This window comes from Canis aureus, chromosome 12 (assembly GCF_053574225.1).
Source record: "Canis aureus isolate CA01 chromosome 12, VMU_Caureus_v.1.0, whole genome shotgun sequence".
Classification (NCBI taxonomy): domain Eukaryota; kingdom Metazoa; phylum Chordata; class Mammalia; order Carnivora; family Canidae; genus Canis; species Canis aureus.
Window position 1 is genome coordinate 18,469,335 of NC_135622.1, and position 16,947 is coordinate 18,486,281.

General features: G+C 34.8%; 1 protein-coding gene and 1 long non-coding RNA gene across 10 annotated transcripts in view; one reads left to right on the plus strand and one right to left on the minus strand.

Moving 5' to 3' along the window:
• LRRTM4 (leucine rich repeat transmembrane neuronal 4) overlaps positions 1 to 16,947 on the minus strand; it is a 698,247-nt gene that overhangs the window by 537,197 nt on the left and 144,103 nt on the right. The gene's annotated exons all lie outside the window — the stretch shown is intronic.
• Positions 1 to 16,947, plus strand: part of LOC144280715 (uncharacterized) — a 106,144-nt gene that overhangs the window by 79,897 nt on the left and 9,300 nt on the right. For 2 of the 7 annotated variants that reach the window (XR_013349113.1, XR_013349112.1), the window contains exon 5: positions 3,352 to 3,419. The exons of 3 other annotated variants lie outside the window; for them this stretch is intronic. This is a non-coding gene — a long non-coding RNA (uncharacterized LOC144280715). Of the gene's footprint in view, positions 1 to 879; positions 1,036 to 3,351; positions 3,420 to 16,947 lie in introns of those variants that run through there. 2 more of the 7 variants (XR_013349110.1, XR_013349115.1) reach the window with 2 other exon arrangements.

Consider the following 16,947-nt stretch of genomic DNA (forward strand, 5'->3'; position numbering starts at 1 on the left):
AAATCACTGCTTTTATATTCACCAGAGTAGAGCAAATCCCCCAAAATCATATAATCCTACCTCTTAGCAGATAAACAAACAACATTTATTTAAATCAAACTTTTAAACCAATATTGATCTTTCTGGTGAGAAGGATTTCACTTTTATGGATTCTATCAACTCTTTCAGGGTTCAAACTACTGCCTCTATTTTCAAGGTGGAAGTTGAACACTGAGGAGATATATGAACTAAAAATCTTTTTTTTTTTTTAAACTAAAATCTTTAAAAGAAAAAAGAAAGAGTAACATATTCTCTTTTTGCAAGTGGGCAGATCTATATTTTTACTCATATTCAAAAGTCTTAAGTAGAATTAAATTTACCAAGAACAGGTTTATTGAATATTTATGGGCTTAGAGAAATGCTACATAGTCAATGAAAACAGTCTTGTTATCACTTACTTACCAAATATCACAAAATTCAGGCATATTTCCAGAATATAATTCTTAATTACCTCCTATAAGGTTGTGTTCTGCTCTGTGAAATAGTATTTTTTTAACAACATGAAAAAATTATGAATAAACTAAGAAGTCATTTAGTAATCAAGCAATCAAAAAAGCAGTTATGATTTTTCTCTTGACACAGGTTTTTTCACAAATGTAAGTAATTAAAGTTTTGGCATGTCTCTAAAGTAAGTTGTTAGACTTCCACTTACATAGATGGAAGGTAAATAATGAGAATTTGCTTGACTTACTTTATGAATATAGTTGACCCTTGAACAAAATAGGTTTGAACTGTGTGGTTTATGCATGGGTGGTTTTTTCCCGGCATAAATATAGTATAGTACTTGCAAATGTGTTTTCTCTTCCTTATGTCTTCTTAATAATATTTTCTTTTCTCTAGCTTACTTTTTAAAGAATATAGTATAGAATACTATACAAAATATGTGATGCTGGGGCAGCCAGTGTGGTTTGGCAGTTTAGCGCCGCCTTGAGCCCAGGGCGTGATCCTGGAGACCCGGAATCCAGTTCCACGTCGGGCTCCCTGCATGGAGCCTGCTTCTCCCTCTTTCTCTCTGTGTCTCTAATGAATAAGTAAATAAAATCTTTAAAAAATATGTATTGCTTGACTATTTATATTATCAGTAAGTCTTCCAGTCAACAGTAGTAGGATATAAGTAGTTAAGTTTTGGGGGAGTTAAAAGTAATATGCAGATTTCCAACTGTGTAGAAGTTACCACCTCTGAACCCTGCATTGTTCCAACTGTGTAGAAGTTACCACCTCTGAACCCTGCATTGTTCAATTGAACTGTAGTATAAATATTACCCTTTAATACATACAAATAAAATGTGTTAGAATTTGGGATTGTGGACATATTTATTTGCATCTTCATTTTCTCAATTTTAAAAAAATCTAAATAATAAATTCTACTTGATGGAACAATTTGACTATATATATGTGTGTGTATATATATATATATATATATAGACTATATATATAGTATATATATCCCTGACCCATATATATATATATATATAGAGAGAGAGAGAGAGAGAGACAGAGACAGAGACAGAGACAGAGAGAGAGAAAGAGAACAATTTCATATAGATATGAAATAAAATGTGCCAGATTGATTGATATATCTCTTTAAAAGTTAAATTAAAAATATAGTGAATTTCCTCTTCACAGCCAACTTTGTTAAAATATTGGTCATAATTTCTACCTCTGTTGTTTAACCTTCCCTACCCCCCAATTCACCCCAATTAATCTGGCTTTTTATACTGTCCTCCAGCACAACAGCTCTTACTGAGGTCCCTAGATCATTTCATAGCACTGAAGTTAACTTAATTCCTAGTTAGATTCACCTCAATTGATCATTCACTCTTCTTGGAAACATGCTTTTTCCTGGCTTCCAAGACATCTTCTCCCTTCAATTTTTCTAGTTACTTGTTGTTGTTGTTGTTTTCTAGTTACTTCTTCTCTGCCTTTGCAGCCATAGTATCTGTATTATCTTCTGCCCCGTGATTAACTATTCATATCTTTCAAGACCTATCCCTGCGTGGCTTCCTGTACCTCCTTTATATTCGCACCCTGGATTTTCTCCTATCTACCCCAAGCTTTGTTTACCCCTAAATAAGTAGATGATTCAGAAATTTATATCATTATCCCTGACCCGTCCTAAAAGCTTCACGCGATTTTATCAACAATCTATCTGGAATCTCTACTTGGGTGTCTCAGAGGCCAATCTCACAAAAAAAAAAAAAAAAAAAAAGTAATCAGTGATCCTTCTTATTTCTCTCAAACTTTGTCCATTTCCAGTATCCCTTATTTTTTTTAAATAAATTTATTTATTCTTGAGAGACAGAGAGAGAGAGAAAGAGAGGCAGAGACATAGGCAGAGGGAGAAGCAGGCTCCCTGCAGGGAGCCTGATGTGGACCCAATCCCAGGACCCTGGGATCACACCCTGAGCCAAAGGCAGACGCTCAATCACTGAGCCACCCAGGCGTCCCTCCAGTGTCCCCTATCTTAATGAAAAGTATCACCATCCATGCACAGAAGAGTCATCAATGTTGTTTAGCTTGTACTTATCTTTCATATCCAATATTCTCTCCAGTCTCAAGAATTGTACTTACTATTATCATTCTTCTCTGCATCAATCTCTATCTCTATCAACATCTTAAGTCAAATTACCATCTTTGCCTAGGTCATTCAGCTACTTAGCTTCTCCCCCTCTCATCTGTCTAGGAAAATTACAAAGTGACCTTTTAAAAATAACAAATCTAGTCACATGCCTATTCTTTGCTCTTCTTCCTCCCCATTATTAATGAATACTAATCACTCTTACATAAAGATATAATCCTTTGCAGCTCTCAGCTGAAAAGGCACTTTCACAGAGAAGCCTTCTACTCCTTCTAAAATAGGTCAGTGCTCCTCTGCATTAACACATAGTTTTCTGTGGCCTTGCACTTGTTGGTGTCATTCTTTGATGATTTTGTGTCTGTCACTTACTAGACAATAAGCCATATGAAAGCAGGAGCTGTCTAGATTGCAACTCTAGCTACTACCACGGGACAGGTACATGAGAGGATGATTCATTTTGAGTGTGTAGCTCATTTTCTACTTAAGGTTGTAACCTGTTTGGAATTGAACAACTTGTCTAAAGGACTTCTGAACAGGATACATCTCATGTGAAATTTTGCAGCAGATGAAGATTATTAATGTGCCTGCTCTTCTCCTCCTTTCCTACTCCTCTATCCAACTTCTGGCAACTTCCTTACCTATAGAAGCTCAGTGACTTTCAGTGCACACTTTAGCTAGGTTTACTGAGTCAGAAAAATGCTAACATGTCCTTCCCAGGCTACCTCTCCTTACAGGTATCCAAAGAACAGGAGGAATTATAGAAAATATTAACACTGAAGAAATGAATAATATGAGATGACAGGTAAGTGTGCCTTCCAGGTCTAGACTGGTCTAGATTGGAAGGGATTCATTTACATATCCATTAAATCATTATAGATTACCTCATACTAACAGGTTCTAGTTGTTGATTACATGATTTACAGCTGGGAGGTCCAATAGAGTAGTCACCAGCCATTTAGGGCTATGTAAATTTAAATTAATTAAATTAAATATTATTTCTTTGTTTGCAATATCTATGCTTTAGGCGATGTTGTCCATCATCATACAGAGCTCCATTAGACAATATTGTTCTATAATCTGTGTTTTAATTCACAAATTCTGTATTTGGAAAATATTGCTTCCTTTACCTTAATTTAGATTGCCTTCTGATTCATATGTTCCCAATGATGTTTTTTTAAAAAAATAGCTGTCTATTGTATGACCCTGCCAATATTCACTACTCCCTCTCACCCAGGAACAGGTGTGGGCAGATGACCAACCTAGGGCAATAGGTCTTTTTCCAAATTATTTGGAGCTTGAACTGAAGGAGGGAAGGATTATTTTTTCTCTAAGTGATTCACTTATTTCTATCATGTGTTTTAGAGAGGAAAAAGAACTGGATTCAAGAAATAAAGAAAATAGCAGATATGCCATCAACCAGTTAAGGGAAGGAAAATGAAATTCATGGTGGCATTCACAAATGGTCTTGTTCTAAGACCTTTTTTTACCTTTGCCCTTGGGTTGCTAAGAACTACCCTTGAATCCTTAAACATAAACTACCTTTTAAAAAACATAAGCGAGCTTGCATAGCTTTTATTTAATCCTCATAATAAGCTATACAGATGAGGAGACTTTGGTTCAATGAGTTCAATCAAAGTAATAGATCCTGAATTAAAATCAATATGGTTTATGTGAATTGAAAACATGTCATATTTCTATAATGCTATAATATTTTCAAGGTGAAAGTCTCTGTACTAAGCTGAGGATAAAGGAATAAATAAGGTATTGTCCTTGGTTAATTTTATTTTTAATTTACTATGGGTTGAGCTCCAAGAAAAGAACAGAGATTAAGGATATTGAGGCAGAGCTGTGTGCACAAGATTGAAGAATCCCAGGAAAAGACTAAAACTGAGGTTATCCCCAAAATTTTCTGATCAATGAAAGCAAGTTACCAGGAATAGTTGAACAGACTGGATTTGAGGGAACCATGAGATTGTGAGTCTGATTTCAGGCCAACAATTATTTACAAATAGGCAAAGTATAAGGCATTTCAAGAGTGATCTGCTCCCCACTAAGGCTAATCTAAATTCAGGCCTGGAAAAAAGCAAGGGAAGATGCTGTGTTGGGTTTGGCTTGAGAAAGCAGAGAAGAGGGATCAGAAAATGGAAAAAATCTTGATGTAAGACTGTAGATACATAGCCCATCAAGTTTCCAAGTCAAAGTATTACTATTACCAATTCTACTTAACAATTGAACTTAACAATTCTACTTCCTGAAGACTCAATCTTAACATAAGGTTGATTTGAGAGTAATTTTTAGGTCTCTAACATGGAGGACATAGAAAGCATTATTTCATTACTAAGGGGCTCCATTCATATTCAAACTGTAAATGGGAGAATTTTTCTATGGCAGCTGAACAAAAATGAAAAATAAAAAGGGGGTTGATTTGTTTCTGAAGTTCAAAAATATGTCTATGAATGACTAGCCGGAGATGGCAGAATTTAGATACGATGAGATGGATTGATGCAGCTATCTGCCAAGCAGCATGATTAAAACCATTCAGACCCTGAAAATGAAGCAGAGAACACTGGCTTTTTTCTGTAAACTAAAATGTCACCATCAGACTTAAGTGCTCTTGTCTTGTCAGAGGATTTATTTTTATTAAGAATTTCTCTGACATGCATTTGCCAAGTGCTTCATTGATGCTCCCCATCAGTCACAGTTCCTTGGTGACATGGTATGACTAGACCTCAATAATAAAAAGAACTAAGGCATCCATGCAAATTAGATCTAGTCACATGTCCAAGGCACCACATTAATACATGATTTTGCGACAAGGTGGATTTAGTCTGTTACATGATTAGTTGGATGGAGAGGACTGTATCATGTAGTAAGAGGTATTAGAAGATGTATATTAGTTTCAACTTTTACTAGAGAATCAAAATGTGAGTCTTCTGTTGAAGGGACATTATTATCCATCATCCCAATGGTCAGCTATACTTCTGGATGTAAAATTAGTTAAGAGCTGGGATAGGCTTGTAACTTTAGGGTTCATCCCAAGATAAACAAAAACGGATATTACTGCGTGTCTGATTCTGCCAGAGACCATTTTGTCACAGTGTGTATTTAAAACTGTACAGATTTGGGACGCCTCAGTGGCTCAGAGGTTGAGAGTCTACCTTTGGCTCAGAGCGTGATCCTGGAGTCTGGGATCGAGTCCCACATTGGGCTCCCTGCTAGGAGCCTGCTTCCCCTCTGCCTATGTCTCTGCCTCTGTGTGTGTGTGTCTCCGATGAATAAATAAATAAAATCTTTTTAAAAATTAAATAAGACTGGACAGATTTATATTTTCTGAACTCAGGTGAGCCCATAGCACCACCTATCAATCCCTTTACCTGTCTTTAGTCAGCTACTTTTCCCATTCTTATTGATTACTTCAGAACCATCCTTTTTTCTCAAACTATATACAATTCCCACTCCCTCTCTCAGCAGATAGCCTGACTACTTAGAATATTGTGGCCACCAGGTTTGATTTCTCTCAACTTTCTACCTTTTTATCTATTAAACTTTCTACTGCTATCCCTTCTTTTTTTCTCCAATCACATGGGATGAACTGACCTTCCAGTTGCTCTAAATCACACTTTTGTGTTTTTGAGATTCTCCTGTCAGTCCTGGTCTAAGACCTAACTACATCAGCCAATGTTTCTTTTACATACCTTGAACCTGCAAGAACCAGTTTAATCCTGCAAATTCTATAGACCTTCCCTTTGCTTCATGGTCTCCCTAGCTACTCACAAAGTCATATTGTGCTCCATTCTAAATGGTTATGTCAACAGCCTTGAGGGGAAGCTTTTACTCCACTTGAAAGCTAGAAAGTTAGTTTGACACAGTTTTATACATACTGGCAAAAGACAAAACTCATGGGTAAGAGACAGAGGATATTATGATTCATGGTACAGCAAGAAGTGTGAGCTTTACATTTACTTTGGTTCCCTGCATCCCCAAGTCCTTACAGAGGTGATGCATATGGCCAAGAGGATATTGTGCACATAGCGGACTTATGTTACAGCTAAGGAACCAATCACATTTAGAAAAACCCCAATATTACATTAGGCTGCCAGCAGATTTGTTCAGCTTTGTGCAGGAAGAAGACACTATCTTTGTTATTCTGGTCAGGAACAAATGTGCCCTTGGTCCTAAAAGGAAAATCTATCTCTATTTTCCAAGGCACTCTATTATAGAAACACCCTGGAAAATATAATCTGGGACAAAAGCTGTCCCAATGCATGTAGCAATGCCATAGACAATTGGTGCTTAAGAGGTTGCCTTTTATTTATTTATATTCTTATTAATAAAAGAAAAGTCTACTGAATGTTCTCTATAGTGTAGCCATTTTATTCAGTGGGGAGTTACAGAGATGCAGTGCACAGTACCATATTTGAAGAATCCTATTGTATTCTTAATAGACACAATGAACCTGACTACAAATTTTAGGAATAATGGTGATTTTCAAAGCCCTTAATTATAAATCATAAATCACACATAGTCATTTCATTATATACTGCTGAAAGGTTACTAGGCATTGAGGTCTGGTAAAGAATCTCACATATATCAGTATTGATCCAATAAAGAAGAATAAATTGCAAATAATATTTCAGCATTAATAGTGCTTTCTTCACTCTGTAAGACACACAAAAAATGATGCTTCTTGGGAAATATACTACTATAGTTGCTGTAATCCTCCATTTTGTTTTAAACCAGCAGTTGAAATCACATTATATTAAATAACTGTGTGCTTGGTCTTTTGGGGTGGGATGAAGAAACACATTCTGCCAAGTTTAGCCCTTGTGAGTTCAGAGTTCAGAAACAAATTCAATTCTTTCTGGAAATGAGTGCAATAGAGCAGCTGGTCAAACACAATTTACTTGCTGACAGAAATAAACTTAATGATTTCTGGAAGAAAGAAAAAAAGCTTACTAAAAAGGCTTATAAGGAATATCAACCAGATTGGGGGCACTTTTTGCTTGAAAGCTATCTTCTTTTAGACCCTTGTGCAACTTTCCCTAGTCCTCAAACACAAATAGGCATATAAAACAAAATAAAATGAAATTTAAAATTAAAACGAACAAAACTAGGTAGATAGAGAATAAAAAATGAAGAGTCATTTAAACTGCTAAAACTTAGGCTGATGGACAACTTATAACAAGGATCTTTGGAGATAATTCATTAACTTTAAGAGTAATAAAGAGATTGTGGAAGAAAACAATCTATTATTAAATATTTATTTGCATTAGGCAACCAGGGTTTGCTTTCTGAAATAAAACTCACTTGTGGAAAAAAAAAATGTTAGAAAAGAATTTGTCTTCAATCTCTGTCTCCAGACTCAGAAATCCAAGGCTTGTACAAAACACAACCTGGAACTGAAACGCTGTCCTTCTACAACATTGGTACTGTATTTGGAGGTCCATGGAATACTCATTGCCTCACATCCTCTCCTCCTGACTTTTATCAGTTTTTATTTTGAAAAATATGAGATTCATAAGAGGTTGTAAATGTAGTATGGAGTGTTCCCAGGTACCTGCAGGTAGCCTCCTTCAGTGAAAACATCTAAGCACATAGTATCAAAATCAGGAAGTGAACTTGATACCATACTATTAACTACACTATAGACCTTATTTGGATTTCATTACTTTTATTGTCCTCTCTTCCATCTTTAAAGCAATATTCAGATATACAACTCACAGAAAATACCTGTCCAGGAAACATAATGGGAATGGAGTGGGAATAGAGGTGGAAGTGCCCTTTGAGGGGAACACTGTTCTTAACACAGTTCCAGAAGAGTGTAGGCAGGAATGGAAACCGCCAGAGTCACTGCACAATGTAAAATCGACATTGTTTGCTTAATGTGTCCACTAGTTGACAGTACTACAAAATTGTCTAGATAGTGGAAAATGGAGATGAGCTTGGTGAATTACAGAGTCAAACAAGGCAAAGCCTTGCTAGAACTGAAAAACTGGACGGGGAGTTTCAACACAAACTATTCCATGTGCTGAGACCTGAAGCTAGCAGACAGGTCCATGTCCACATCCTACCTATCCAGAGTTTCTGCTGCTGAATAAAATAGACAATGTTAGGAAATTTGGCACACTCAGAAGATTACGTGAAGATGTGATGCTGGAGAAATTCACAGGGAAGACAAGACTGAAGTTAAAAGTAAACGATGGGATCCCTGGGTGGCGCAGTGGTCTAGCGCCTGCCTTTGGCCCAGGGCGCGATCCTGGAGACCTGGGATCGAATCCCACGTCGGGCTCCTGGTGAATGGAGCCTGCTTCTCCATCTGCCTCTCTCTCTTTCTCTCTGTGTGCGTGACTATCATAAATAAATAAAAATTTAAAAAAAATAAAAAAAAATAATAAAAGTAACCGAGCTTGGATGAAATGTGAGATCAAGGGGCTAAGAAAGAATTTCAGAGCAAATGGAAATAAATACACTGTGCATGAAAAGAGGGAACTGACTTGCAGGGAATTAGGTAGGAACTTACTCTTTCCATAATTTACAAAGATGTTATAAGAAAAATCCAGGCACTAAAACCTAATTTCTCTACAGTTTCCATATTAGACAGACATGGCTTCTTCAAACAAACATACAAACAAAAAAATTTTCTCTATTACTTTTCTTAAAAGTATTTATTTAAATGTGAGTGAAACCAACATATTTGTACAGATTTTATTGTATTTTCTAATATGGAAGAAAATTTATCAGATGATAATTCTAGGGTCCATAGTGGGACTTTTGGGGGAGATGACAGTTCACTCCCTGGGCTGAAATGGTCCTAATGGAGTGACTACTCACAATGGCTATTTATTTTTATTATGAAGCTTTAATGTCAATCTTAATTGCATTCAAAACTCTTTATTAGGGACCATCTGGTCCCAAAGATTTATCTATTTCTAGTTTGTAAATGCAGTATCAAACATTCTGTGACTGTAGCCCTGCTTGATCTAGTTGCTATAAATTTTAAGTTCCGAAGTCATTTTGGAGAGAAAAACTTTCTAGTTTCCTTTAGAGAAAGGGAAGAAATTATTAATTTTCTTTTTCCATTATAAATTTTTAATTCTGAGAATTTCTTCTGGAGATTATTGCATGATCCAACTGATCTCTCATCAGTTTCCTCAGTTTATTCTAAATCTTTTAAGCTGCCTAGGTTCCTTATTTCCCAATTTTCTTCTAAATCTTAGTCCAATCTTTTTTTTTTTTTAACAAATTCTACGTCTCCTACATTCATTCACTTTTCTTTCCACCCTGTATGTTTTCTATCTCCAAACCCCACCACTCAATGATAATTCAAACTACAAATTCCAAATGGCCACCTTTCAAACTCAAGAGGAATCTTAATTTTTTTAAAATAAATGTAGATGTTACAGGAAACAGAATTTGTTTATATTTTGCTACAGCTGCCTTCTGCTCTCACTGGAAGAAAGGATATAACAATATTAGTAAGGAAAAAAAAAACAAGAAACAAAAATCACATTGTATTTAGAGCTAAACCTCTAGCCTCCAAGCTTTTCCCTTTGTCCAACCCCAAATATAACCGCTATCCTAAAGTTGGTGTGATCATTCCAATCAATGCTTACAAATATTTGAACACTAGAGGGAAGCAGCTTGAGCCAGAATCTATGCTCCACGGCTTACTAGCTCTGGGATTCTAGGCAAGTAACTATCTGACCCTGTGCCTTGGTTCTTCTCTCTGTAAAATGGGAAAACATGGTTATTGCTTTATGGAGTGTTTGTGGGAGGAAAAAAAGAATAAGCAAGTCCTTAGAAAATTGCCCAATGCTTGATAAGTACTCTATACATAGTAAATACTGTTATCATTATTATAAACTTTTTCTGTAAAGGGACAAATAGTAAATATTTTAAACTTTTTTTTTTAATTTTATTTTTATTTATTCATGAGAAACACAGAGAAAGAGGCAGAGACACAGACAGAGGGAGAAGCAGGCTCCACGTAGGGAGCCTGATGTGGGACTCGATCCCAGGACTCCAGAATCACTCCCTGGGCTGAAGGCAGGTGCTAAACCGCTGAGCCACTCAGGCATCCCTATTCTAAACTTTGTAAGCCCTACTGTAAATCCTTTCTTCCTTCCTTTCTTCCTTCATTACTTCCTTTCTCTTTCTCTGATATTTTCCATCCTCCCTGCCTCCTCTCTGAATCCTTAAAAATTCAAAAAACATAACCCCAATCAAACTCTAGCTTATGGGGCAGTATAAAAACAGGCCATGGGCTGGGTTTGACTTATGGGTCACAGTTTTGTCACCCTTCATATAAATTAATTTAGGGATTGTTGAAGTTTTACAATATTTACTTGTCCATCAAAATAATAAACTTCCCCATTATTCAAGTTTTATGTGGCTCAAAAATTTTTTTTATTATAGCTATGCCTCTTTCATTAGATTTACTCTTAGTTTCTTGTATCTTAGGTGTCTTTTTCTAAACAATTTCCTCCTTTAACAAATTATTGAAAAAAATCTCATTTTGTAGTAGAATAGTTTTAGATTTATAGGAAAGTGACAAAGATATTACCAACAGTTCCCATATACTCCTTACCTCCTCCTTTCTCCTGCTGATATCTTCCTACAGCTGTCACAAGAAAACAACATTGCTATGTTCCGGTAACTGAACACTGCAGTTTCTTCAGACTTCACCAGTTTTTCTCTAATGTCCTTTTCCTGTTCCATGATCCCATATTGAATGATTACATTTTGTCTTCATGTTTCTTTAGCTTCATTTGGTCTCTGACAGTTTGTCAGATTTTAATTATGATGACGTTGGCAGTTTTGAGAATTGGTCAGTTGTGTTTTTGAATGTCCCTCGATGAAACTTAAGCTTACATTTTTCTCATGAAAGACCACAGAAATAAAATGCTAGTCTCAAATGCTATCAACTATTATGAATCATCATGCTATCAAAATGATTTACCACTGATGATGTTAGCCTCAGTGGCTTGCCTAAGGTAAAGTTTTTGAAGTCTCCCCACTGTCAACTTACTTTTTTTCCCCTTTCCATACCCTACTCTTTGAAGGTAGGTCACTAAGCACATCTCCATACTCTAGGAGTGAGCAAGGAATTAAGTTTCCTTTCCTGCTGTGTGTGTTTTTTTTTGGGGGGGGGTGGAGTGGGGGGAATGCTTACAATAAATATGTGGAATTCTTCTGTATGGGAGATTCGTCTCTTCTCCCATACATTTATATATTTTTTTGTATCCATTATTTATATCAGCTTGGGTTTATTTTATACTTTAGGATATGATTTAATGTTATTATTATTATTATTATTATTATTATTATTATTAATTTTTTTTTGGTTGCTCAAACTGTTCCAGCTTTGTCCATTGAAAATTCTTTCAGGCTGACTCCTGTGTTCCATTGAGATATTTCCATTGTTTTGTGTTTTGAGCACTTTCTTACTTTCTGGCATTAAAAGATGCTCCAGGCTTATGTTGTGTATTTCCTTCCCCAGCCCTGGAATCAACTATTACCCCAAGGATCTCTGACTCCTTTTCTTGGGGAATGGTATTAGGAACCATGATCTTGGGCATTGGTTGGGCAATTTTTTTAAAATTATAATTTCTGATTATTTATGGCACACAAGATTGCTATTGATTTTTATATACTGTTCTTGCAACTGTCAATATTAGATTTAAACTGCTATGTTATACTGCAGATAATAGTTGATCTTCTACATGAATAATATTATTTTAACAATTTTAATTCATGCTTCCAATTCTTACACCTTTTACTTTTTTCCCAAGTTTTGATGTTTTAAATAATATCTGCAGGACAGTGCTAAGTTGTAGCAACTTTGTCATATACCTAACTTTAAGCGAATGTTCTACTGCTTCCTATAAAGTGCTACGTTTTCTGCAAGTTTTTGATAATGCTACTTATCAGATTAAAGAGAAAATTTTCTATCTCCAAACTGCTAGGAAAAGTAAATAGATCTTATAGGCATACTGAATATTATCACGTGCTTTTCTGAATGTGTAGAGAAGATCACATGGACTTTTAATCTTTTTAATCAGTTTATGGGATAAATTGCATAAATCAATTTTCAAATACTAACACATACTTGCCTGATATTCACTTTTTTGGGTCAAGATATATTTACTTTATGATTGCTTCACAGAACATGCTTAGTAACACTTTATTTTGTATTTTTGCATTTCTTTTCTTAGAGTAAAATCAACCTACTAACCTTTTAAAAAATAATCTGATCTCTTTAATGTCTGCCATTCCTATCAGAATTTTAACTTTTTAAAAATGTTTTGATAATTTAGGTTGTTCTATAGAAGTCCATTTTGCCCAAGTTTTCATAGTTTATAATTATTCACAACACCCATTTATAATTTTACAAGCTATCTGTAGTTATATTACCTACTTCATTTAAATGTTATTTTATTGAACTTTCAATCTTTTTTTCCTCCCTTTGTAATTCTGCCATATATTTTTCTATTTTATTTTTCAACTAATTTTTGAGGGTGCCAATTATTCTTTATATTTCTTTCTTTTTTTTTTAATTTTTATTTATTTATGATAGTCACAGAGAGAGAAAGAGAGAGAGGCAGAGACACAGGCAGAGGGAGAAGCAGGCTCCATGCACCGGGAGCCCGATGTGGGATTCGATCCCGGGTCCTCAGGATCGCGCCCCGGGCCAAAGGCAGGCGCCAAACCGCTGCGCCACCCAGGGATCCCTATTCTTTATATTTCAATTCATTTTCTGCTTCATCAAATATACTTTTTGATTTTCTTCCTACTTTGGGGATACTTCTATCTCTGCAATAAATAAAATTAATGATTTTCTATCTTTATTCTGATACATCTAAGGTTATAATTTTTATTTGAAAGACTGCTTTAAATTCATTCCACATCTTTAAATAAGTTAAAAACAAAACATTTTATTGTTTCAATATAGATTATTTCTATGATGATTTCTTCTTAAGTAATTTTATCTAAAGTATGTATGTATATGTTCATCATTTAAACATTTCTCAATGTATTATGTTTTAGGAGCTATAATTTCTTTTTCTAGATAATTAGGTACATAGAGAACATGCTTTATAGATTTTAAACTATTTAGTTTTTATTTAAAATTTTTATATATTTATTCATGAGAGACACACAGAGAGAAACAGAGAAATAGGCAGAGGGAGAAGCAGGTTCCCTGGGGAGCCTGACTTGGGGCTCGATCCCAGATCCCCGGACAATAACCTGAGCCAAAGGCAGATGCTCAACCACTGAGACAGCCAGGTTCCTCAAAACTATTGAGTATTTTGACATTTTCTTTGTGCCCTGGGATTTGATCAGGTGTTAAAATTTCCACATATGCTTGGATTCAATCTACATTCTTTCAGGTGCCGAGGTGAAAGTTTCTTGCTGCAATTGTAGTAGCTTCATTTTATGTTCTGCACCAATCTGGGCTTTGCAGCCAGGCTTACTGGGTACCTAATTGGATTCAAGCATAAATATATGTGTGAGCTCAATTGAACACTTCAACTTTCACCCACCTCAGTGTTCTGCTGTGTACAGTGAACCTTTCTGTCTGGTTTGAATAAGTACTGAGCAAGTTAATGTGTGTGGAGTACCTATGGGCTTGCCTGGAATATATCAGGGAGCATAGTGTTTGCCATTACACATTTCAAGGATGCAGAAATATACCTTCCTGGTGAATTCTTCCTTTTCTCATTATGCATAATGATGTTCTTTGTCACTATAAAATGCTTTTTTCCTCTTTTTGTCTAATGTTGCTCTCATTTATGCGTAGCTGCTTACTATATTTTCCCATTTTTTGGCTTGTAATCTTCTATTTTAATTTTATATTGTTCAGAGGCATCTTTTTAAAGACATGTGTATACGTTCCCACATTTACATTAAGTATGTACTTTTATCCGTTAAGAGTAGATTTCATCTACCTTATTTTGATTAGTAATATTTTCAGATTTAGTTTTGCTCTGTTTTGTGGTTCTATTGTCAGTATTGCTTCATTTCTGCCCTTTCCTTTCTGGATATGTATTCACTGATGGAATTTCTTTCATTAATTTTTATTCCTTCTCTTTCTTTTCACTAGTTTGGAAGCAATACCTTATGTGATTTTAATGTTTATGTGTATATTTTTAACATGAATATTTGGCGTGGTAATGTCTAGGAAAATATACAATTCCACTCTCCCTTCTGATAACATCTGGCATTTAGATTAGTTTAACCCCAGTGGCTCTTCTCACAACATGGCATGTTGCTATTGTCCTTCATTTTACCTCCACCTTGAATTTAATCTCTTCTGCTAGTTCCTGCTATTAATATTGATATATACAGTTAATTATACATAGATTTCCCTACATGACTATTAATTCCTTTGCTCATAATTGTTATTTTCCTGTTTTTTTCTAATGAGTTTCTTTCTTTTTATTTTTTTTTTCCTTCTTGAATTATACCTTTGTGGTAATTCTCTGGAAAAAGGATAAACTCTCATTTGTTTTTTCTTTTATTTTGTAATTTTTGTTCAATGGTAGTTCATCTAGCTGGCAGTTATTTTTCTCACAAGTTAAAAGCATAATGTTACTGTTTCCTGACCTTCATGCAGAAGGTTGGGAGTCTGCTCTCAACCCCATTATTATTAATTTGTAGTGGATCTTTTATTTCCAGTGACTTTAAAATTTTTCATTTCATGTTTGATAGTCTAGAGTTTCATAATAGTGTGTTTTATATGCAACAAAAGGGCATATGTGGCCTTCTTTTCATTGGGTAATATATTTTTAAAGATTTTATTTATTTATTCATGAGAGACACACAGAAAGAGACAGAGAGATAGGCAGAGGGAGAGACAGGCTCCCTGCAGGGAACCTGATTCAGGACTTGATCCCAGGACTCTGGGATCATGACCTGAGCCGAAGGCAGATGCTCAACCACTGAGCCACCAATGTGCCCCTACTGGGCAATATTTTTTTTAAGCCAACACACTATCAAGTTATCATTCTTAGCAAAACTTATGGCTAATTAAGTAATATTCAAGACATAACAAGGGCAGATATTCTCTGGAAACATATAATTAGACTAAATATCCTTTGTATATTAAATTTTCTAGGATTTGTATTGTTATAGATTAACTTTAAGAAACACTACCAAATGTTGGCAAGGTTGCAGTTAATTGTAAAACCTCATACACATCTGAGGAGAAAACAGTCATTAAAACATCTCTTGAGGTCAATTTGGTAACATATGGAAAAAGCTGAAAATATATTCATATAAATTAACCCAGGAATTCAACATCTAATAATTTTTCATAAAGATACTTTTATTCAGAGGACTATGCAAAAACATACACAACACAATTTTTAATAAAATAGCAAACAAACTGGAATTAGCATGCTTAAAACTTAATGGCGTGTCTATATAATGGTGTGTTTATATGGCCATTAAAGTGTGTTCCCAAGGAACTTCAGGTGAAATGAGATATGTCCTATTAAAAAAATTAGTTTATAAGAAAATACATACATACAATACAATAAGGTAAAAATATAGTCAAACTGATTAAACAGAGGAAATGAATACAATACACTAACTAGGGGCTGATTTAGTATTAGATAATATTATGAATATATTTTTTTAAATTTTTTCTGACGTTTATAAGCTTTTTACATGAATTACTATCATGATCAGGTAAAGCAATTATTTTGAATGGGAGGGACTCCAGAAATACAGTAAAAGTAGATGTAACCTGGATATTTGTAATATAGAGTATACGTCATTATTAGTATTAATTTCTGAGAATGCCAAAGATAGAAAGATTTCTAATTTAGAGATTTCAGCCTTAGAAAAGGATAATAAGATGTTCTAAGCATGTTACATACACCAAAGACAGAAAAGGAAATATTGATAAATTTGATTACATAAAAATTTAAATCTCTTATAGAGATAATATAATTAACCAAGCTGAAGGACTATTAACAGACCAGGAAGAAAAAAAAAAAAAAAGTGACAACCATATGACAAAAAGATGGCAAACTGTTTTAACACAAAACATCTCTTAGAAATAAGAGAAAGTCAGACTGGTAGCAGAATTGGCATATATAAAATAGCCAATAAGCATACAAATCTGTAATATCACTCATCAGGAAATAAATGCAAATCATAATAAACACATACCATTTCTCTCCATATGGCAAGTAAAGATGAAAAAGTTTGTAAATAAGTTAATGTGGATAGGAATTTGGAAGAAGAGTTGATTCTTTCAATGTTTTGATGAACATGCAAGTTGTCATAAACTTCAGGTGGATGGTTTAGTGGTCTTTTCAAAA